Source organism: Moschus berezovskii, chromosome 4 (genome assembly GCF_049115385.1).
Source record: "Moschus berezovskii isolate FMDL1 chromosome 4, NW_MosBer_1.0, whole genome shotgun sequence".
Lineage (NCBI taxonomy): Eukaryota > Metazoa > Chordata > Mammalia > Artiodactyla > Moschidae > Moschus > Moschus berezovskii.
In genome coordinates, this window is record NC_142463.1 from 89,851,089 (window position 1) to 89,873,794 (window position 22,706).

A 22,706-nucleotide genomic window follows, 5' to 3' on the forward strand; every position below is an offset into this window, starting at 1 on the left:
GATCTTTCCGACCCAGGGATTGAACCTGGGTCTCTTGCATTGCAGGTAGATTCTTTACAATCTGAGCTTTACAACCTTGGTTTCCATGGTGGCTTAGACAGTAAAGAATCTGCCTGCAATGCTGGAAACCCAGATTCAATCCCTGGGTTGGGAAAATACCATGGAGAAGGAAATGGCAACACATTCCAGTATTCTTGCCCAGAAAATTCCATGGACAGAGGAACTTGATGGGCTACAGTCCATGGGATTGAAAAGAGTCAGACATGAATGAGAGACTAACATTCAGTTCAGTTCAGTCGCTCAGTCATGTCTGACTCTTTGTGACCCCATGAATCACAGCACGCCAGGCCTCCCTGTCCATCACCAACTCCTGGAGTTCACTCAAACTCATGTCCATCGAGTCGGTGATGCCATCCAGCCATCTCATTCTCTGTTGTCCCCTTCTTTTCCTGCCCCCAATCCCTCCCAGCATCAGAGTCTTTTCCAGTGAGTCAGCTCTTTGCATGAGGTGGCCAAAGTATTGGAGCTTCAGCTTTAGCATCAGACTAACATTAACACACTAAAAAAGGACCACATGTAAATTCTAGAATTGAAAGTATAATAACTGAAATGAAAAATACACTAAATAGGTTTATTTAAGATGTCAGAGAAAAGGAACTGGTGAACTTGAAGGCAGACCAATAGGAATCATCCAACATGAAAAACAAATAAAAAAAGATGGAAGAAAAATGAGTAGAGCTATGACATCTTTGGGACAATATACAGTGTATCAGAATTATGTGTAATAAGACTCCCAGAAGGAAGGGAGAGAGATTAAGGAGCAGAAAGCATTTTGAAGATTTTTTTCTGTGGTTGAAAACTTCTCAAATTTGATGAAAAATTATCTGCATACCCAAGAAGCTAAAAAAACCCAAATCAGGGTAAACACAAAGAGATCCACACCTAGACACACTGTAGTCAAAGTGTTGAAAGTCAAAATAAAAAGAAAATCATGAAAACAGCCAGAGAAAAATGACTCAAACAAGGGAATAAAGAATTAAGAGCTGACCTTTCCTGAGAAAGAGTGGAGACATACAGGCGATGGAAAATAAGTTCAAAGTACCAGGAAAAAAAGTAAAAAAAAAAATTCCTTATCCAATCGAATATCTTTTAAGAATGAAGGCAAATATAACTAAGATTAATTTTTAAAAATCATACAAAAAGATGATTAAAAGAGAAATCTAATGCATCAGAATAATTTGGAATGCCATTAAAGCAGTACTTAGAAGAAATTTATAGCCTTGTACACCAATCTTCTTGAAAAGAGATCTCAAATCAGTAACCCCAATTTCTACATTAAAGACAATGGTAACATGCACACACACACGCAAAACAAATTAGGAAAATAAGAGCAAATGAAACTCAAAGTAAGCAAAAGGAAGGATTAGGATGCAAATCAATACAATAGAAAAGAGTTGATGAAGCCAAAGCCAATTCTTTGAGAAAAATCAATAAAATTGATGTATTTAGTTACTTTAACCAGATGAAAAGAAAAATAAACAATACTATATATAAAAGAGATGATATTATTACTGATTCGGCAGACATGAAAATAATAATAAGGGAAACATTTAGTGAACAACTTTATACCAATAATTTCAACAGCTTGGTGAAATGGATACATTCCTTGAGAGACAAACTACCAAAGCTCGCACAAAAGAGACAGCCAAATAGTCTGCTGCTTATTAAAAACATAAATTTGTCATTGAAAACTTGCCCCTGAATAAAATTTCAGGCTCAGCTGAATGCTACCAAATATTTAAAGAAGAAATAATTCTACACAAACTCTTTCAGAAAATCAAAGAAAATACTCCATCATTAACCTGATAGTAAAACCAGACAAAGACATAACAAGAAAAGAAAACTACAGAGCAATATGCTTCATGAACATAAATGCAAAGCTTGAACAAAATTTATCAAGTCAATAAAAACAACAGAAAAAAGATAATACATCATGACCAAATGGGGTTTATTTTAGGTATGCAAGTTTGGTTTAACTTTCAAGAACCAATGTAATTCAACATACTGAAGAAATAAAAAAGAAAAATCATATGATTATCTCAACAGACACATTTGACAAAATGCAATACTCCCTCTTGATAGAATCTCAGCAAACTAGGAATAGAGGGCTTTTATTTTTCAACCTCGTAAAATGAATCTATAAAAAACCTTCAGCTGGGATAATACTTCGTGGTGAACAATGGAATACTTTCTGCCTAACATTAAGAAGAGAATGATGACCACTCTCACCATTTCTGTTTAAGATTCTGTTGGAGATTGTAGCCAGTGCAATAGGCAAAAAAGAAAGAAAAAAAAAAAAAACAGCATCCATATTGGGAAGGAAGAAGTAAAATTATCCTTATTCACAGATGACATGATTATGTAGAAATCCAATGAAATCTACAAAAAAAGCTACTAGAATCAATAGTTGAATTTATTCACGGGTCAGGTTACAAGATCAGTGTACAAAAATCAACCACATTAGTGCTAAATACTATCAACAACCAGTTAGAAATTGAAATTAGAAACATCATTTACAATAGCATTAAATATGAAATGCATAAGGACAAAACTGATAAAAGGTGTGAAAAACTTTACACTTAAAACTACAAAACACTGCTGACATAAAATGAAAGATCTAAATAAGCAGAAGGATATATTACATTCCAAAGTCAGAAGACACAATATCGCTAAGATGCCAGTTCTTCCCTGGCATTGAGTCAATATATTCAATGCAATCCTAATTATAATCTCAGCATAATTTTTAATAGAAATTGACAAATGGGATGCAAAGGACCTTGGACTAACCAAAATAACTTTCAGAACGAACAAAGAGGGCTAACATTTCTGATTTCAAGATTTATTATAAAGCTACAGTGACAAAGATACTGTGATACTGATGTCAAGGTAGACAAATAGATTCACTGAGCAGAAAAGAAAGCCCAAAAACTGACTTACACATATATGGACATTTTTTATAAAGATGGGAAGGCAATTCAGTGTATAAGGGATAGTCTTTTTAAGAAATAAGGCTGGAACAACTGAAGAGTTGTACATAAACATGTGAACTTAGGCTCTTCCCAATACCATAGACAGAAATCAACCTCAAAATGGATCATAGATGTGTGTAAAAGAGCTAAAGCTGAATTACTGCTTGAAGACATGTAGAAAATTTGGTATTGGGAAATTCTTAGATATGACTAAAAAGACATGACTTATAAAAGAAAAAGATTGACAAAGCATAATTTACTTCACCAAAATTAAAAACATTTGCTCTTCAAAGTTATCATTAAGAAAGTGATAAGAGAGTCAGGCTGGGAGAAAATATTTGCAAATCCTACATCTGATAAAGGACTCACATCCAGAATATATAAAGAATTCCTACATTTATTCTTGAGCATTTATTAGGTTAAATTTATTCCTGAGTATTTTATTATTTTGATGCTGCTTTAAGTAATTTTTTCTTAATTTAAAACATATCTATGAGTCAATAATAAAAAAAAAACCCAATTTAAAAATGGGCAAGAGATTTGAAAAGACATCTTGGCAAAGAACATATACAAATGGCAAATAAGCACATGAAAAGATGCTTGACACCATTAGTTATCAGGAAATACAAATTAAAATCACATTGAGAAACCACTACACACTACCAACTATAATAAAATAATACTGACAATACCAATTTTTGATGATGATGTAGAGAAACTGAAATCTCACACTCTGTTGGTAGCAGTGAAAAATGGTAAATCCACTTCAGTAAATAGTTTGCAGCTTCTTTTAAAAATAAGCATACACCTATTATACTAGTAATTCAATCCTACATATTTATTTAAGAGAAATAAAAGCATATGTCCATCCAATGACTTATATGAGAATGTTCATAGCAGCACTACTCATAATAGCCACAAAGTAGAAACAGTCCAAATGTCCACCAACTGATTAATAGGCAAACAAAATGTAGTATAGCTGTACAATGTATATGTTAGTTGCTCAGTTGTGTCCGAATGTGTGCGACCCCACAGACTCACAGACTATAGCCCAACAGGCTCCTCCATACATGGGAGTTTGCAGGCAAGAATATTGGAGTGGGTTGCCATTCCCTTCTCCAGGGGATCTTCCCACCATGAATCAAACCTGGGTCTCCTGTATTTCAGGAAGATTCTTTACCACTGAGCTAGCTGGGAAGCCATCTGTACAATAGAATATTATTTAGCAGTAAAAAATGAATGGACTGCTGGTATATTTGCTACAAGTGTGCCTCAAAGCATGCTGCTGCTGCTGCTGCTAAGTCACTTCAGTCGTGTCTGACTCTGTGTGACCCCATAGACGGCAGCCCACCAGGGTCCCCCGTCCCTGGGATTCTCCAGTCAAGAACACTGGAGTGGGTTGCCATTTCCTTCTCCAATGTGTGAAAGTGAAAAGTGAAAGTGAAGTCACTCGGTCATGTCTGACTTGTAGCGACCCCATGGACTGCAGCCTACCAGGCTCCTCCGTCCATGGGATTTTCTAGGCAAGAGTACTGGAGTGGGGTGCCATTGCCTTCTCCGCAAAGCATGCTAAGTGAAGTTAAACACAAAAAACACATATTGCATGATTCCACTCATGCTAAATTTCCAGAAAAGATATGTCTATAGGGAAATAAAACAGATCAATGGTTGCTGGGGCTTGGACGGGGGAGAGGTGTGAAGGTTGACTGCTAAAAGGTAGGAGTAAACTTTTTGTTGTGATGGTCATATAATTCTCTAAATCTATTACAATATCATTGAATTTCAGGCTTAAAACGAGTGTGTTTTATAGTGTGCTAATTGTATCTTAATAAAGCTGTTCAAACTGCACAAGAACAGCAACTACTACATAGGCCCCAAAAAAGACTGAAAATAATATACCAACATATCAAACATGGTTGTTTGGAGATTCTGTTATGAACGTTTTTTTTTCCTTTCCTTCCTACATTTTCAATAATCTGTATTACATTTATAATGGAAAATGTCAATATTTAAGCAAAAGTGAATCTGGGACTACCTTATAAAGCTGGACATAGTGGCAAGTCTTGGAAGTGGGGGTTGAAATTGGAGAAAGATCTGGTAGGGAAAACTCTTTCTAGGCTTCAGAACCTTCCAGGGGCAAGGCAACCCAAAGAGCTGGGGCTACCGATCCAGAAACCTTGGAGTTATTCTGACTTCTCATTCCTCCTTCATTTGTTGAGACTTCATCTCCAAGCCCTGACAATTCTTCCTTTAGAGTGGTGGAGCTTCTGCTTCTTTGACCATTCGGATCCACTCAACCCTTGGACCACTGCAGAAACATTCCAATGGGTCTGCTTCTCTCTCTGCTCAGTTGCTCAGCTGTGTCTGACTCTCTGTGACCCTATGGACTATAGCCTGCCAGGTTACTCTATCCATGGGATTTTTCTGCAGTTTCTTTAATTCACCAATAATCTAAACACACTCTTTTAATGAGGGGAGAAAAGCCCCACTAATCATCACGGAAGTGAAAAGTGTTAGTCACTCAGTTGTGTCTGACTCTTTGTGACTGCATGGACTGTGGCCCACCAGGTTCCTCTTTCCATGGAATTCTCCAGACAAGAATACTGGAGTGGGTTGTTATTTCATGCCACACTGTAAAACCTCAATATTTAGAACAATATGGTGATCTTGGATCATGAATAAATGGGCCAATGGATTAGAATAGCAATTTCAGAAATAGCCTGAGTGTCTATATGAATTTATATGTGATGAAGGTGACACATCACAACAATAGGGGTAGGGCTGACATCTTAATAAATGGTATAATAATTATTGAGTAGTCATCTGAAGAAAAAGTTGGATCCTACCTCATACGCTTTCCCAGTGTAAAAAGTTAAGGAGATCAAACCAGTCGATTCTAAAGGAAAGCAACCCTGAATATTCACTGGAAGCTGAACATCCAATACTTTGGCCACCTGATGCGAAGAACTGACTCATTAGAAAGTTAGGAAAGACCCTAATGCTGGGAAAGATTGAGGGCAGGAGAAGGGGATGACAAAGGATGGGATGGTTGGATGGCATCACTGACTCAATGGACATGAGTTTGAGCAAATTGCTGGAGATAAGGAAGGACAGAGAAGCCTGGTGTGCTGCAGTTCATGGGGTCTCGAGTCGGACACAACTTAACAACTGAACAATAACAAAGCTCCAAATGTAAAAAGTGAAATGTAATACTAGAAGAAATCATGGGGTAATGTTTTATGATCATAAGGTAGAGAATGTCTTTTTATATATGACTCAAATTTGTTTACTGGCATTCTCTCAAAATATTAGAGCAATAACATAAAAAATGATAAATTCAACAACAATAAAAATACAGTTGTACATAGCAAAAAATACAGTAAGCAAATTCAAAAGACAAATGACAAATTAGGAAGAATATTTGCAACTCGTAATCCAAAGAGCTAATCTCCTTCATAAATAAATATCTGAAAGAAATCAATAAAGAAAAATATAAGCAACAAAATAAAAAATGGGAAGTGACCATGAATAATCAGTCCACAGGCAAAGAAATGCAAATGTCCCTTGATGTATGAAAAGATACATTCTCTCTCTTTAGTTAGGATAACAGCTATTTATACTACACAAAGGTATCTTTTTTTTTTAACCTATCAATTTGACAATAACTCAAAAATAGGACTACGCATCTCACATTCTGGGGTCTGGATTGTCAGTGGGAGTGATAATTGATTTGACTCCTGTGCAGGGCACTTTGGTGTTAGTTTTCAAAATGACAAATGCATTTACGTTTTGCCCCAGCAATTCCAGGGATTTATCCTATGGGTGTACCTGAGTTTATCAAAATGACATAGGCACAAGGTCAGTCGTGGCAGAATGACCTGTAGTAGCAAAAGACTGGACAATGCCAAAGTGTTTGTCACTAGGACACTAGTGTTCGCAGTATGCTGATGTTGGTCAGTCACCAAGTCGTGTCCAACTCTTCGAGACCCCATGGACTGCAGCACACCAGGCTTCCTTGTCCCTCACAATCTCCTGGAATTTGCTTAAGTTCACGTCCATTGAATCAGTGATCCCATGAAACCATCTCATCCTCTGCTGCCCTCTTCTCCTGCCTTCAGTCTTTCCCAGCATCAGGGTCTTTACCAGTGAGTTGGCTGTTTGCATTAGGTGGCCAAAGTATTGGCGCTTCAGCATCAGTCCTTTCATTGAGTATTCAGGGTTAATTTCCTTTAAGAGTGACTGGTTTGATCTTGCTGTCCAAGGGACTCTCAGAGTCCTCTCCAGCACCATAGTTTGAAAGCATCAATTCTTAGGCACTCAGCCTTCTTTATAGTCTAGTTCTCACATCAATACATGACTACTGAAAAGACCATAGTCTTGACTATACAGATCTTTGTTGCAAAGTAATGTCTCTGCTTAAGTACAAACTCTTAAGCCTGCTTTTGACAGTCTGTTTCCCAGCTTTCCCTCACCCCTCAGCCCTGCCCACGCTTCAGACTCTAGCTAAACCAGGTTGGTCCTGAGTCTCTGAGAACACCATGTGCTCTGGGGCCTGTGTCTTTGTTCTTTTCACCTACTTGGATGGAATGCTAATCCTTTCCACATGAAAAAAATCCATCACTTGCTGTCTGCTTCCCCTGCGAAGCTTAAATAATAAGACTATTACAAGGACGGTGATGAAGATGGTGGAAACGGCTACTGTTTATTGGGTACATTTTCAGTCAGTTCTTTACTACATCCCATTTACTATTCCCACCAGCCGTGTGAAGGAGAAATTGCTGTCCCTATTTCACACATAGGAAACTGACTCCGAAGGTGGTGCAGCCCTTGACCCAAACCTTGATGTTTGGGCTCGCACAGGCCTGGGCGAGACTCCCAGCTCAGCTCTTTCCTGGCTCTGTGACTTTGGAAAGTTATGTAACCTACAGAAACTTTAATTTAATTATCAGTAAAACATGAATAATAAAAACTACTTCAAGGAGTTGTTAAGGATTAAATGAGACCTGGAAGAAAGCACAGTGCTTGGCACATGGTAGGTGTTCAGTTAATGGCCAGTCACAAAGACCCTGTAGTTCCATATTCCATCTACTGGCCCATGTTAAAGTCTCCTTCCCTTGAAATGGGAAGTCCTAACCACCTAAACTTCCTGTTTATATCAACAAGAGTTTGCTGACTCAAGCCATGTTTTTTTTTTTTTAACTTTTTATTTTATATTGGAGTATAGTCTTTTAACAATGTTGTGCTAGTTTCAGGTGAACAGGAAGGGACTGAGCCATACATATACATGTATACATTCTCCCAAAACTCCCCTCCCATCCAGGCTGCCACATCACACTGAGCAGAGTTTCATGTGCTATATAGTAGGACCTTGTTGGTTATTCATTTTGAACATAGCAGTATGTATATGTCGATCTCAAATTCCCTAACTATCCCTTCCTTCCATCCTTCACCAACCCCGAAAATCATAAGTTTGTCCTCTGAGTCTGTGAGTCAGAGTTTGTAAGAAGTTCACGTGCGTCATTTACTTTTAGACTCTGCATGCAATGGATAGCGTATGGTGTTTCTCCTCCTCTGTCTGAGTTACTTCATCCAGTGTGACAGTCTCTAGGTCATTCCATGTTGCTGCAAACGGCATTATTTCACTCCTTTTAAATGCCATGCTATCTTGATCTGCTTATGCTTGTCCTTATCTCATCTGTTAGATTCTAAGGCCTTCAGGACAAGGACTAGCTCCTGGGTTCCTCTATAGTCCATGACTGAAGCCAGCACTTAGTAGATGCTCAATTAAGTGTTTAATGATTCATTAAATCTGAAAAAGGAGAGTAGGGAAAGAAAAGAAAAATGGTGAGAGAAGAAAATGAAGACAAAACTGGGGACATCTAAAGACTCATTTAATTATATAAAATGTTAGTGCCAGGCTTGGGGTGGAGAGGAAATGAGAGAGGCAGAAACTCCTGTGAGGTGAACAGGAAGTGAATAACAAGGACAGGAATGGGGAAAGAGGGTACAGAAAGTCGTGCAATGCCTTAGGGCAAACATTTGTATTTAGAAGGATGGCTCTTGAGCAATACTGAGTTACCCCTTTTCTTGAATTCAGTACAAGGATGACTGAAATGAGATGAAAAATTCACTATCAGTTCCCAAGTGCCTTAACCAACAGAACCTTACTGTTTGGAGGTGATGGTGATGGTTGAAGGGACTCTTAACTGACCCCAGGTTGCACACGCACCCTGAAAAGGGGAAGGGAGTGTGCAGCCACAGTGTTAATCTGTATGGGCCACACAAAGACCAAGGGGCAATCGGCAGCTCTGTTCTCCACAATGGGCATGTCCTGAGTGGGAGCTGGCATCTCAGATTTGATCCATGGGCTTTGAAGAAAAGAGAGAATAGGAGAAGAGTCTAGCAAAATAGGGGAGGAGAAAATGCTTTCCCCATCCTCCATGTTCACCTTCTGAATCCCACCATCTGTTAAGGTTTGCTGCGTGAGGGCTGACTTGACCATCCTCAGTATTCCTACAGCACTGGTTTCTACTCGGAGACAGGGCTCACCCCACACTGTTTTGTATGAGAAAAATGAGAGAGAAAGACTTCATCCCCCTGAATCTGTGAACCCTTTGAGAGCAGAGCTCCGTCTCACTCATCTCTGCACTACCTTAAGGGGCTCCACCCAGTGCCTGGCCCCTTGTGCCTGGCATATAATGGGTGCCCCATGGGTTTCTGTTGGTCTAGTTCTCTTTGTGGAGGGCTGCATAAGAGGAGAGGACTTGAAAGGGGGAAGGAGGCCAGATAAGATGTCCCACTGGAGTGCTTTTTTCATTCCCTGGGCCTCCCACATCTTATTGTCAATCACACAAGATTCTCTTGAATGTTTTAGACCCATCTCCCTAACCAGATCCTTGAGACCACAGATTAGCTGACCTGTGCTCAATGGAGGCACAAGTGAGTGCCAGATGATTGCTGGGTGAGTGGACGCAACTTCACACACCATTGATAGACTTAGGGCTCAGCAAGGGTTGCTTGAAGGTCATGGTCTTGCCCTTCAGACTCAGGAGCGAGTCTCTGGCTGCAGGACCTCCCATGCTCTCCTCAAACTTGCATTTAGCTCCATGCTCCTTCCAAGCCAGATCCTTGAGGATCTTCAAGAGTGGTTCTCAGAGTCAGCCTCCTGAGGGAGATTTTTAAGGTTCCTGGTATCCAGGTCACATTTCAGATCAATTAAATCAAAGCGTCTGGGATGAGAAGCTTGACATCAGAGATTTTAAAAGATCCTCAGGTGATCCTAAGGGCTGATAAGTTTTAGAATTACCTATTTGGGAAATGCATTTTTGTTATTGAAATTGAGTAAGTCTCAGTAAAGCAGAAAATTAAATTTAACAAGACAGCATAAATAGAGGTCCCATCAGTTCAGTTCAGTTCAGTTCGGTCGCTCAGTTGTGTCCGACTCTCCCCGACCCCATGAACCCATCAGAGGACATTTATTAAACAGTCAAAGAACTGGTGTGATGGTCATGATCTGTCCAGATGCTGCTGATGTTTGCAGATCACCCTGAGCAGTAGGCATCATTCGGTGCCTCTGCTCAGCACAACTGTTCTCTTTCCCTGTGTGCTCATTCAACATTCGAGTATTTGTTGCCATGTTTCGCCCTTCCCATGAGTACCGTGAGAACAGGAACTGTGTCTCATAAGCACACTATCTGGACCACGGTGAATAAGTGACTTATGTTTGTGACATAAATGCGTCCGTGAATTCATTCATTCAGTGATTCACTCATTCGTTTATGTAAGCATGTATTCACCAGATGCCGATAATGACACACAGAAAGTTATTGCGTTGGCAGAGAAGAGTAATTGATCAGGAAGAGAGAAAAGAGAATAGATCCCATGAAGAGACAGAAACAAAAGTAGGGAAGTAAAAGCTAAAGGAAAGAAAAGAGAAAAGAGTATACATCTGTGTGATGTGGTGGTAAGTTAGTCAGGCTGGGAGAGTCAAATGTTTTTAATCAGAAGGACTTAAAAGTTAAGATCCCCTGGAGAAGGAAATGGCAATCCACTCTGATATTCTTACCTGGAAAATTCCATGGACAGAGAAGCCTGGTGGGCTACAGTCCATGGGGTTGCAAGGATCGGACACGACTGAGCACGGAGCACACAATAACATCTGTAAGTACTCTGTACTTTTCCTCCTGAATGAATACTTTTAGGGTATTCATCACAATTAAAATCCATTAACTACTATGGAGTTATTTGCATCACCCCTCTCTTCTCCTCACAGGGGTTAACTCTAGAAGAGTTCCCACTCCTGGCCTTCCCCTCCCCATCCCCAGCGTCTAGCACCCTATGACACACGGTGAATGCTCAGCAAATACTCACCGAATGATTCAGTGAATTGCTGTTTCAGTTCCCTCTTCCATTAAAAAAAAATCATACTATTTTCCACCTCAGGGTTGTTATGAGATATAACCTAGATAATATAAATAAGCACCTGCTGCATCGTAGGCCTCCAACAATTGTTAATGAATTATTTTTGTTGGAAAAAACAATAAATACTAAGCGCCTCAGTTCAGTTCAGTAGCTCAGTCGTGTCCGACTCTCCGCGACTCCATGAATCACAGCATGCCAGGCCTCCCTGTCCATCACCAACTCCCGGAGTTCACTCAAACTCATGTCCATCGAGTCGGTGATGCCATCCAGCCATCTCATTCTCCGTCGTCCCCGTTTCCTCCCGCCCCCAGCATCAGAGTCTTTTCCAGTGAGTCATCTCGTCGTACTCTGTGCCTAACCCTGTGCTAAATGGTGGCCATACAAGGGATGAAAAAAGGGCAAGGAAACTGCCCCTTTTAGAAAAACTAGATTTGAGGACCCCAGTGTCACCACTTCTCCCTAAAAGCCTCAGCAAACTCTAGCAGCTAATCACAACACCCTCCCTGGCCGCACCTCGAATTCCAAGGCTTGGAATCACTCAGACTGGCCTTCCGTTCCACCACCACCAGATGGCAGCACAAAGCCCACGGACAGCTGGGCCTATGGCAGGCCAGGCACTGTCAAAGCTCCGGGGAGGATCTCTGTCTGAGAAGAAGGGGACCCAACCTCTGCCCCTCTGGCCTTGATATGCTGGTTGGAATTATAGTTAATGCTTTGGGACTGGTCCCTCCCTTTCCACTTCCAACGCCCAGAGTCTAGCCCCTCATCCTGGGGTCACCACATACCTGCAGTGTCCTTGGTCAGAATCCTTCTCAGAGCACCTTCCTTTCACCTCCGTTCCCTCACAGATCCCTTGCTTTTGTGAAGACTCAGAATGGCCTGTTTGGCTTTTAAGGGGTGCCTCCATCAAAGCTCACTTTCTCGTATCTTATATGCCTCAACATGACCTGAGATTCAGCTTCCATCCTCCCGGCCTTTGCTCACATCATTCTTTGTCTGAAAACGAAAAAAGTTAGTCACTCAGTCGTGTTCATATCTGATTCTGCAATCCATGGACTGTAGCCTGCCAGGCTTCTCTGTCCATGGAATTCTCCAGGGAAGAGTACTGGAGTGGGCAAATAATATCCATGCTCGTATTTGTTGTCCCACTTTTCTCCCACCTCCTTGGAAACTGAGCTGTAGGTTTACTTTTAGGAAATCTTCCAGACTGACACCGGATGATGGTTTACCCTTCTGTGTGCTCCATCAGCACTTCCTTTCTTGGTAACTACTCTCTGGGTTTCAGGTTTGGGTTGACCTGTTTACATAATGCTTTATCAGCAATCTTCAGGCGTTTCCTGTCCCCTAGCAAGGGAGGGCAAGAATGGGTCTCTCTCTTAAAAGAAAAACAAGTCCCTTCTCTCTGCCTAGTCTGTACCCTTGTGTACAGGTTAACTTGCTTCAGTCGTGTCCGACTCTTTGCGACCCTAAGGACTGTAGTGCGCCGGGCTCCTCTGTCCATGGGATTCTCCAGGCAAAAATACTGGAGTGTGTTGCCATGCCCTTCTCCAAGTCTGTACCCTTAAGAACCCTTCATAGTCACGGATAGGCTGAAGGAAGAAAGAAGGAGGTCAGTGAGCAATGATGATGCCCAGGAGCCTGAACGTCAGGGTGACGCCTAGACTCGAGGGGAAGCCTGCGGGGCAGGAGCCAAGGCTCGCGAGGACTGGGGAGGGACAGATTGTTGACAGATGGTCAAAAAGCAAGGGAATCTGGTGCTGCACTAGGTCCAGGAGCCTCCCAAGAACAGGGTTGTAACAGGAGGGCTGCGGGCCATGACTCTAGGGACAGGGGCGTGGGGAACACTAGCCTTCACCATTTGAAAGGGCAGCAACTAAGTGCCGTCAGAAGTGACGGGGTGTCCCTAGGGTGAGGAGTGCAGGAGCATCATCAGGCAGGTGAGGGTCCAGGTGCAGGGGGAGCTATGGGAGACAGGAGAGGCGCAGACGTGGGGTGACAGAAGGATGAGCAGAACCTGGTTGCAGGTGGAGGCCCTGGGGGGCTGCATCCCCTCCCAGGGTTCTGCCTCCTCCTTCCTCCTGTCCTCTGCTTTTTCTTCATTCTCCACTCCTGCAACCAGAGCAGAGCGCCAGTCTATGACCTGACGACAGCCACGGTGACTAAGAACTGCAAGAGAAATGCTGAACCGTCCGGGGTGGGGGTGGGGGGTCGGGGTTGCCAAGCCACAGCAACCTGCCTCCTGGGCACACCCTTTTGTCTGGAACCCTGTTCTCCGCCCACTGGCAGTTCTGTTCTTCTGAGTCCTTGTCATTTTCTAGATGCTGAAGTTTGACCAGGAGAGGCCTCAAGAAACTGCTGGACCTAGCCCCAGTCTTAAGTCAGTTGAGATGGAGGGCTGGTCTGAGTATAGGCAGCTGCAAAATGGCAAAAGCAAAATTAAAATTCATCTTGTGTGCAGATTCTCTTACTCTTCTTACCTGCGGGAGCTACCATTTGTACAGATGTTTTGGTTCACTGAAGGCTCAGTTTACAAGTCCTTTTATTCTGCTGAGTCTGTACTATGTATTCACCATGTGACCTTGGAAAATGCACGACACATGCTCTGGGCCTGTTTCCTCCTCTGAACAGTGAGGGATTGAACCAGTGTGGTGGGTTGTCAGCTGTGTCAGGTGGAGCCCAGGACTCGGCAGAAGAGGCTAAGGGACCCCGCGGATAGAGGTTGGGAGAGTCTGAGTTGGCATGGTTCTGGCTCTGCCCGGGTTTCCGCCTGAGTGGCAGCTCTTGGACCTTGGTTCTGCATAGGATTGTGTTTGGACTGAGGGTTCAGCTACTAACACCATTAGAATCCCTGGTCTTTCCTAATGCTGACGCTGCACGAGCCTGATGCCATTGTGCCGTAAGTCACGTCGTGGTACTGTGTCCCCATATGCAATCCCCAGCCGTGGGTATGCCTAAGCACTTGCGGGGTGCACGGGCAGCTTCAGGACCTCTCTGCTCAGTGAAAAGCTGATACTCTTTGGTGGTGTTTGTGATGCTATCTCAGAAATCTGCTTTTATTAAAGTGGTTTGATGGGCTGAGGGATCAGGTTCCCCATAGTCACCTTGCTGATAAATTACATCCTGAGTCTAGTGACTGGGGAAGACAGGTTCCATAGCCAAAGGACAAAGCCCAGATCTGTATTTTGTCACCCTGCTGCACCAGCTGGAATCCCTTGTCGCTGGGCTAGCAGCTGTGAGGAATCACTTGGCCACCAGGAAACCTCCCCAGCTGGGACCTTTCTGAGAGTCTGTGCCAGACATACGACATCTGTGAGTCTGCTCAGGGGAGAATCCAGCTGCTCGGCTCAGTCCCAGCCCCAGTGGTCATGGGGAAGAACCAGGAGGCAGAGTGAGAGCAGAAAATGGGCTGCTTTGCTTTTCTCAGTTTCCAGCTCGGCTCATCAGATCTACATTTCCCCCTTTCACAAGGGAAGTTGGCAGGTAGGACTGGAACCAAAAGAGGCCCCTCATTGCAGCAGATGGTGAAGCCCACGTTTGTCAAGTATGGACGGTTTGTTCCCTCTGACCCTCTGAGTTTTCACCTTTGACTCATCCCTTTGGCTTCTGACCCATGGTGACTCCAGCCAGGCTTTTAGTCTGCGCGTGGTATGTTTGGACAATGAGTATCAGGCAATGGGGAGAATCTTTGAACGTAATGAGTCATAGAAAAGTCCCCCAAACACTGGGACAGAGGCATGGAGGGGGGTGGGGTTTGTTTCACAACTCAGCGAGTTGGATTATTGGTGGCAAGGGCTCTCTTCTCTCAAGGGAAGTTTAGCCAAGCGTGGGTTTCACAGCCATGGGTGTTAGAGGGCTAACCCCGGGGCAGTCCCTGTAGGACTCAAGTGATTGTTCAGGGCCATCTGGTGAAGGGCTGGTGGCTGGGGGTGACACAAGGGAGACAATGGACACTGGGGAGAGGGGCTAGGAACCTTTCACTAAACGTGAGGTGAATTGTCAACCGCCAAAGAAGTCAAGTGACTTTGGGTTCCATTCTTGGATGAATCTTTGTAGTAAAGAGAGCCGGCCTTGTTCTCCATGGCAAAGACCATTCAGGGAAGGTAGGGCTCAGTTCCAAGCAGTGGATTTAGGGAGTCATCAGAGTGGGCAGGAGTGAGTTTGGGGTCAGCATGGCAAAGGTCCTGCCAACCAACCAAAAGAGGATGCTTAAAAGGGTTGGGGTATTTAGTCTAGTGAAGAGGATAGGAGAAGAGTGATTTGGAATCCCTGCTGCTCCTGATGTCAGAACTGAGGCCACAGATGAAATAACAAGAAGAAAAATTCTAATTCACCAGAGCTAGACCTACATGATCATTTGAAGACAGCAAATCCCACTGGCCAAGACCCTGGGCTTTAGAATAGCATTACAGTGAGCACCATCAGATGTGGTTATGAGACTTTTCAGTGTTGGCCGGCACTGCAATTTAAAAAAAATTGTGTCAATAACCAAATGCAATTGGGAGGTTATGTTTATAAATCTATCCTTATAACCTCAGATCTGAAGATCTGATCACCTAGGTTCATATTCTCTCATGGAACGAGAAATGGAACTTGGGTGGCAGCTGCCTCCTCCGAATAAGGTAAATACACCCCAGACCATCACAGGTCCCACCTCCCTTCACCTTTCCTCCTGTGTAATTTCACTGATCTCCAGGCAGGGATGATAGTTCACAAGCCTGTTCTAGTTAAGAACTCAGAGTGTGAGTCTTGGTCTGGCCACTTTTGAGCAATCGTGATCTTAGACAAGGAAATCTTCTTCTGTAAGCCAGAACTTCATTATCTGAATCTGGAAATCATAACAGTACTTACCTGGGAGAGTTAGAGAACTCCTGGAAAGCAGCTGGCCCAGAGTGTGGCACACAGCTAGAGCTCACCAACTCGGAGATGCTTGGGAACTGTCCACCAGTGGAGGGGGGCAGTCTCACAAAGATTTGGGGACTCCATCACCAACACCAGCCTTGCAGAAGCCAGGGACTGCAGAGGATGGAGAGCCCCGCCCCGTGCCACACCACCCAAGAATCTCTGAAATGAATGGGCCATGCACCAGTTCTTCTTGAACTTTTCCCAATGACCAAGTCAATGGTGTTGGTTTAGGGCTGTCCTGGATGCTCACTGATATCAGATTTGATCTGGGGAAAAATGTGAGGAGTAGGAAAGAATGTGTCACTTAAAGTAACTTGCACCCACTTGGGAGGCTGTAGTGTGCTCAGTGAGGCAGGGGTTCCAGCCCCAACTGGCAGGTGGGAGTGTCTCCCTGCCACTTCCTTTTCTGTTGCAGAGTTGCTCTGTGCTCACTGGCAGCACTTCCTCCCTGGGTAACAGCTCATCAGCGAGCTCTGCAGGTAGGTGGACCCATCACCATCCCTCAACTCCATGATAGAGCATTGGTACATTAGGACATGCCTGAACCTTGATTCTCCCCACACCACCCCCCACCCCCCCACCACTGTGTCCCAGGTGGGGTCTGGTTGGTGTGGATGGTCTGGACCCATCTTGATAAGAGACACTTTGGTAACTGGTTCCCACTGGGCTCTGAGAAATCCCCTGTTGGAGCATCATTAAGTAACTAAGAGATTCCATTCTGTATCCACCTCCATGGATTTGCTGGCTCTGGGAGCTGAGTCTGCTTTATGGATTTGGGATGCTGAGCAAGGAGTGGACCCAGTCTTCTCAGAGAGGGATCAGAGGAGAGGAAACTGAGTCTAGAGGCTGTGAGCACAGAAGAACGAGGGAAGAAGGTCCCTGAGCAGAAGCATGGGAGAGAGGGAGAAATCATTGGGAGGCTATAGGAAGGCAGTTTTTTGGGATCAGGGACAGTGGCTAAGATGACATGGGTGCGAAGAACTAGCAGGGGAAGTGAAGTGAATTGAGTAAGCCGGGAAATTCGTGCTCTGAATTTGCTTCCCTCACTGCCTTTCCACGCCTCCATCCTCCATTCCCTCTCCCCTTTGGCATTCCCCGTGGCCCTGACACCTAAACACTGTTACAGCCTCAGTCTTCTCACCTCAGCCCTAGGTAATGTTTCCATGCTTGTATCTCCCTTCTGGCTGGTCTGGGGAGAATGGAGCAGTAAGAGTCTGATGCTGCTGCTGGTTCAGAGCCCAACCTCCTACAGAATCATCAGACCAAGCCCTGACTTGGCAGGCTGACTTATCCAGATGTCAGGGCTCAGGCTGTTTGGTTCCTACACTTGAGCTAATTGGTCTCTTTGGAGAAGCTTTTCAGCCTCTGCCCTCTGGGCACTTGTCCCAAGGGAGTGGTTCCTCTTTGGCCTTTGCATTGGGCCTCTATGGCTGCTGAGTATCATCACAAGTCTTGTCTGATGGCCTCTGGCTTGCATCTGGGAAGTTGGGAAGTAACTCAGACAGTAAGTCTAAATTAAATATTAGGTCTAAGAGACTTTCACATTTTTCATAGCATGACCTCATTGGGGTATTTACTTTTTGTTCTCCTGGTTCTCCCAAATTAATAATTGATTAAATCCTGTTTTGACATTCATAGCTGATTTGCTTACATTCTACTGAACTGCACCTGTTCTGTGAGAGAGTAGGTGTGCATCAGGAGGCTGGGAGAAGTCGGGGCAAACAACAGAAGCTTTAAAGGAGGTGTGTAGCTTGAGAACTGACTTTACACATGAAAATACAATTCAGTTCTAAAATTGTGGGTCATCTACTGTATGATAAGCCCTAGATTAGACTCCAGAGGCAGAAATAAATCATGGGGCGTACTGCCTCCTCTCTGGAAGCCTGTGTTGGGAAAGAAATAGCAGATATACAAACACCAGCTAAACTGAAGAATGCAACCCGGCTCCCCCATTGCGTGGCTCATACACTCAAAATCACAATCACAATCAAATACACATCTGTGCATGTCAGGTCGTACCTGTGAAGATCAGCCCAGGATGTGGTTTTGCTATTTTGGCCATTAAAACCTAGGAGTAAACTGTCACCATTTAGAATCTGCATTTCATTACACCATTGTGGTCAGAGCATGGGCTTTGGAACCAGAGGTTTGGGGGTGAGAATCCAGGTGCCTCCAGTCTAGCTTTGTGAACTTAAACATACCATTGAACCTGTCTGTGTTTCAGTTTCCCCATCTGTGAAACAGCAATTACCATGCCAACTTTGCAGGGTTGCTGAGAGGTTTAAACAAGTTAAACAAATATGTGGCAGTGCTCAGAAGCTATGACCATTATTCCAAAGATCTCACTGCTGGCAGAGGATAGCTAACCACCTCATCCTCTGCTGTTCCCTTCTCCTTTTGCCTTCAATCTTTCCCAGCATCAGAGTCTTTTCCAATAAGTTGGCTCTTTAAGTCAGGTGGCCAAAGTATTGGAGCTTCAGCTTCAGCTTCAGTCCTTCCAGTGAATATTCAGGAATATTCAGGGTTGATTTCCTTTAGGATTGACTGGTTTGATCTCCCTGCTGTCCAAGGGACTCTCAAAAGTCTTCTCCAGCACCACAATTTGAAAGCATCAATTTTTCAGCACTCAGCCTTCTTTACAATCCAACTCTCACATCGGTATACGACTACTGGAAAAACCATAGCTTTGGCTGTACAGACATTTGTATGCGATGTGATGTCTCTGTCCATGGGGTTATCCAGGCAAGAATACTGGAGTGGGTTGCCATTTCCTTCTCCAGTGGACCACATTTTGTCAGAATTCTTCACTGTGACCCATCCATCTCGGGTGGCCCTGCACAGCATGGCTCATAGCTTCACTAAGTTGCCCAAGTCTCCTCACCACAACAAGGCTGTGATCCATGAAGGGGAAAAACAAAGAGGAGAACATGATAGATACCTCAAAAATTTAAGAAGCCTCATTAAGTTGTCAGTAAGGGGGTTGGAACACCCAGGATTGATCTCCTTTAGAATGGACTGGTTGGATCTCCTTGCAGTCCATGGGACTCTCAAGAGTCTTCTCCAACACCAAAAGCATCAATTCTTCAGCAATCAGCTTTCTTCACAGTCCAACTCTCACATCCATACATGACCACGGGAAAAACCATAGCCTTGACTAGACAGACCTGTGTTGGCAAAGTAATGTCTCTGCTACTTTGGCCACCTCATGCGACGAGTTGACTCACTGGAAAAGACTCTGATGCTGGGAAAGGTTGGGGGCGGGAGGAGTAGGGGACGACAGAGAATGAGATGGCTGGATGGCATCACCGACTCTGTGGATATGAGTTTGAGTGAACTCCGGGAGTTGGTGATGGACAGGGAGGCCTGGCCTGTTGTGATTCATGGGGTCACGGAGAGTCAGACACGACTGAGCGGCTGAACTGAACTGAACTGAACTGAAGGGGGTTGGAATCAAGATTGCTGGGAGAAATATCAATACCTTAGATATGCAGATGACACCACCTTTATGGCAGAAAGTGAAGAAGAACTAAAGAGCCTCTTGATGCAAGTAAAAGAGGAGAATGAAAAAGTTGGCTTAAAGCGCAACATTCAGAAAACTAAGATCATGCCATCCAGTCCCATCACTTCATGGCAAATAGATGGGGAAACAGTGGAAAACGTGGCTGACTTTATTTTTCTGGGCTTCAAAATCACTGCAGATGGTGATTGCAGCCAGGAAAGTAAAAGACGCTTACTCCTTGGCAGGAAAGTTATGACCAACTTAGACAGCATATTAAAAAGCAGAGACATTACTTTGTTAGCAAAGGTCCATCTAGTCAAGGCTATGGTTTTTCCCGTGGTCATGTATGGATGTGAGAGTTGGACTATAAAGAAAGCTGAGCCCTGAAGAATTGATGCTTTTGAACTGTGGTGCTGGAGAAGACTCTTGAGAGTCCTTTGGACTGCAAGGAGATCCAACCAGTCTATCCTAAAGGAGATTAGTCCTGAGTGTTCATTGGAAGGACTGATGTTGAGGCTGAAACTCCAATTCTTTGGCCACATCATGTGAAGAGTTGACTCACTGGAAGAGACTCTGATGCTGGGAGGGATTGGGGGCAGGAGGAGAAGGGGATGACAGAGAATGAGATGGCTGGATGGCATCACTGACTCGATGGACATGAGTTTGCGTGAACTCTGGGAGCTGGTGATGGACAGGGAGGCCTGGCGTGCTGTGGTTCATGGGGTTGCAGAGTCGGACACGACTGAGCAACTGAATTGAACTGAACTGAAGGGAGTTGGGAAAGACCTCACGTGTGCTGGAAGGGGTGTTGCAGGTATCAGGAACAGCAGGCGTCAGAACAGGGAGGCAGGAAGGCTTGGGATGTGTTTGAGAAGATGGTAGTGGCTAGTGTGGTGGGAGCAAACTATGGTAAGAAGGGTTGGTTTGGGCTACCAATGGAGAGATGAAATGCATGGATAGTGTGAGAGCCGGCTCCTCATCAACAGGCAGCAGAGGACCCCTGAGGGTTTTTGAATAGACTAGTAATGAGAGAGATGGAAGGAAAATCTTTATACTTTAAAACTAGCAGAATACCATGGGTGAGGAAGATGGAGAAATCTGAGATTACAACACATTTTTCTAGCTGGGTGACTGAAGGTGGTATTTCCTAGAAATAAGGAGGACAGAAGGGGCTGATTCGGTGAGAGATGGTGAATGCTTTACCTGGACAGGTGGGATTGGAAGTGCCAATGAACCATTCCAGGTGCTGCTCCTGGCAGACTGTTGCAAGTGGAGGAGCTTAAGAGTGAGGCTAAGGATAGAGATATGGATTAGGGAGTTAGTCCAAAGAGAGTAAACCCATGGAATAAATTTGATGACCCAGGAAGGGATTGGAAGAGAAGAAAAGAGGACTGAGGGCTGAACCTTGAAGATATAGCACTGAAGGGAAAGGCTGATGAAAAGGACCCATGAGGAAGATAAAAGGAATGATTAGTATCGAGGGAAGCAAGGCAGTTCAGTGTTGTGGAAGCCAAAAGATGGAGACATCAGGAGGGCAAGACCTTGAGAGAAAGCTACCTGAAAGCTGTGGTGACCCTTGAGCACAATCTGCGTGGGGTTCTGGGACAGTGCACTATTGAGGGTCTAAGTAGTTTTTGGTTATTGAAGGAAAAAGAGACTGAAGAATGAGGGAAAGCGAGGAGAATGAGAGGATAGTCTGGAGAGGAGGCAGGTCAGAGAGGAAACTCGAGAGCCTTCATGGAACTGAAGGAAGAGATGAGCTGCTGGCCCATTTAGTCCTGCCTACCTTCCCAACATGCAAAGTTACGATCAGAGAAGAGAACCAGAGCAAGATGCCAAGTGGTTGCCGGATGCCAAAATATTAAGAAGTTCCTGTTAGTGGATGTTAGTTGCAGAAATGGAGAGAGGGCATATGTTAACTACCACCGAGTAAACATGACACAAGACAGAATAGCTTGATTATGAACTGAATGCTAATTCAGTTAAAACATTTTAATATGAAATATTTATTCTTTTTTAAACGTTTATTTTTTGTGTGGTGAAAGTCACATAATATAAAACATACTATTCTGACCATTTTTAACTGTACAGTTCAGTCGTATTAACTACATTCACATTGTGCAAATTTCAGCATCGTCCATCTCCTGAATTTTCAGTTTCCTAAACTGAAACTCAAGAAGAGAAGGGCAACCCACTCCAGTATTATTGCCTGTAAACTCCCATGGATAGAGGAGCCTGGTGGGCTACAGTCTGTGGGGTCGCAAAGAGTTGGACATAACTGAAGCAGCTGAGCAAGCAAAACTGAAACTGTCCTCATTAAACACTAGGTCCCCGTTGCCCCTTTCCATCTCCCCCACCAGGCCCTGGCATCTACCAATGTACTATGAAACATTTATTCTTGAGGAAAATAACTTGGACAACAGCAGAGATATCTTCAGTGTTGGGGAGGCAGAGGAAAGCTGTTCATGTTTCCCTAACCCCACTGTTTACCAACTCTGTGAGTTTCTGTGAGTCACGCATCCACCTTTGGCTCAGGGTCTCACCTCTTTCGTAGGGACAGTGACACTTCCCAAATGGTTGCCGATGTAGGGACTGAAGGAGTTATTGAGGAATCTGAATGCATGAGAGTTATTATCCCATTGGCTTGCACGTGGTAAGTAGGTGCTCAGTAAATATTAGTTATTGTTACTGTGAGCTTTTCTTGGGAGTCTTTTAGTTAATGCAGTCTTGGAGGCAGCAGTTTGGCAGTTGCAGCCCTGAGATTTAGCTGGTCAGATGCTCAAACACTTGCCCTGGATTAATAAACGCAGCTGATGAAGAAGTGAAAGACTGTGTGGGACTAAACGAAAGACAAA

At 43.9% G+C, this 22,706-nt stretch overlaps 1 long non-coding RNA gene across 2 annotated transcripts; it reads right to left on the reverse strand.

Annotated features, from left to right (window-relative positions):
• Positions 1 to 7,891: 7,891 nt before the first annotated feature.
• On the reverse strand, positions 7,892 to 16,605 carry LOC148778082 (uncharacterized). 2 transcript variants are annotated; one of them, XR_016037122.1, is made up of 4 exons: positions 16,299 to 16,605; positions 12,236 to 12,446; positions 9,948 to 10,315; positions 7,892 to 8,838 (listed from the first exon to the last, which is right to left on the reverse strand). It is a non-coding gene; the product is annotated as an uncharacterized LOC148778082 (long non-coding RNA). The 2 variants fall into 2 exon arrangements; XR_016037123.1 differs by lacking the exon at positions 16,299 to 16,605 and adding an exon at positions 15,797 to 15,814.
• Between the last annotated feature and the right edge of the window lie 6,101 nt (positions 16,606 to 22,706).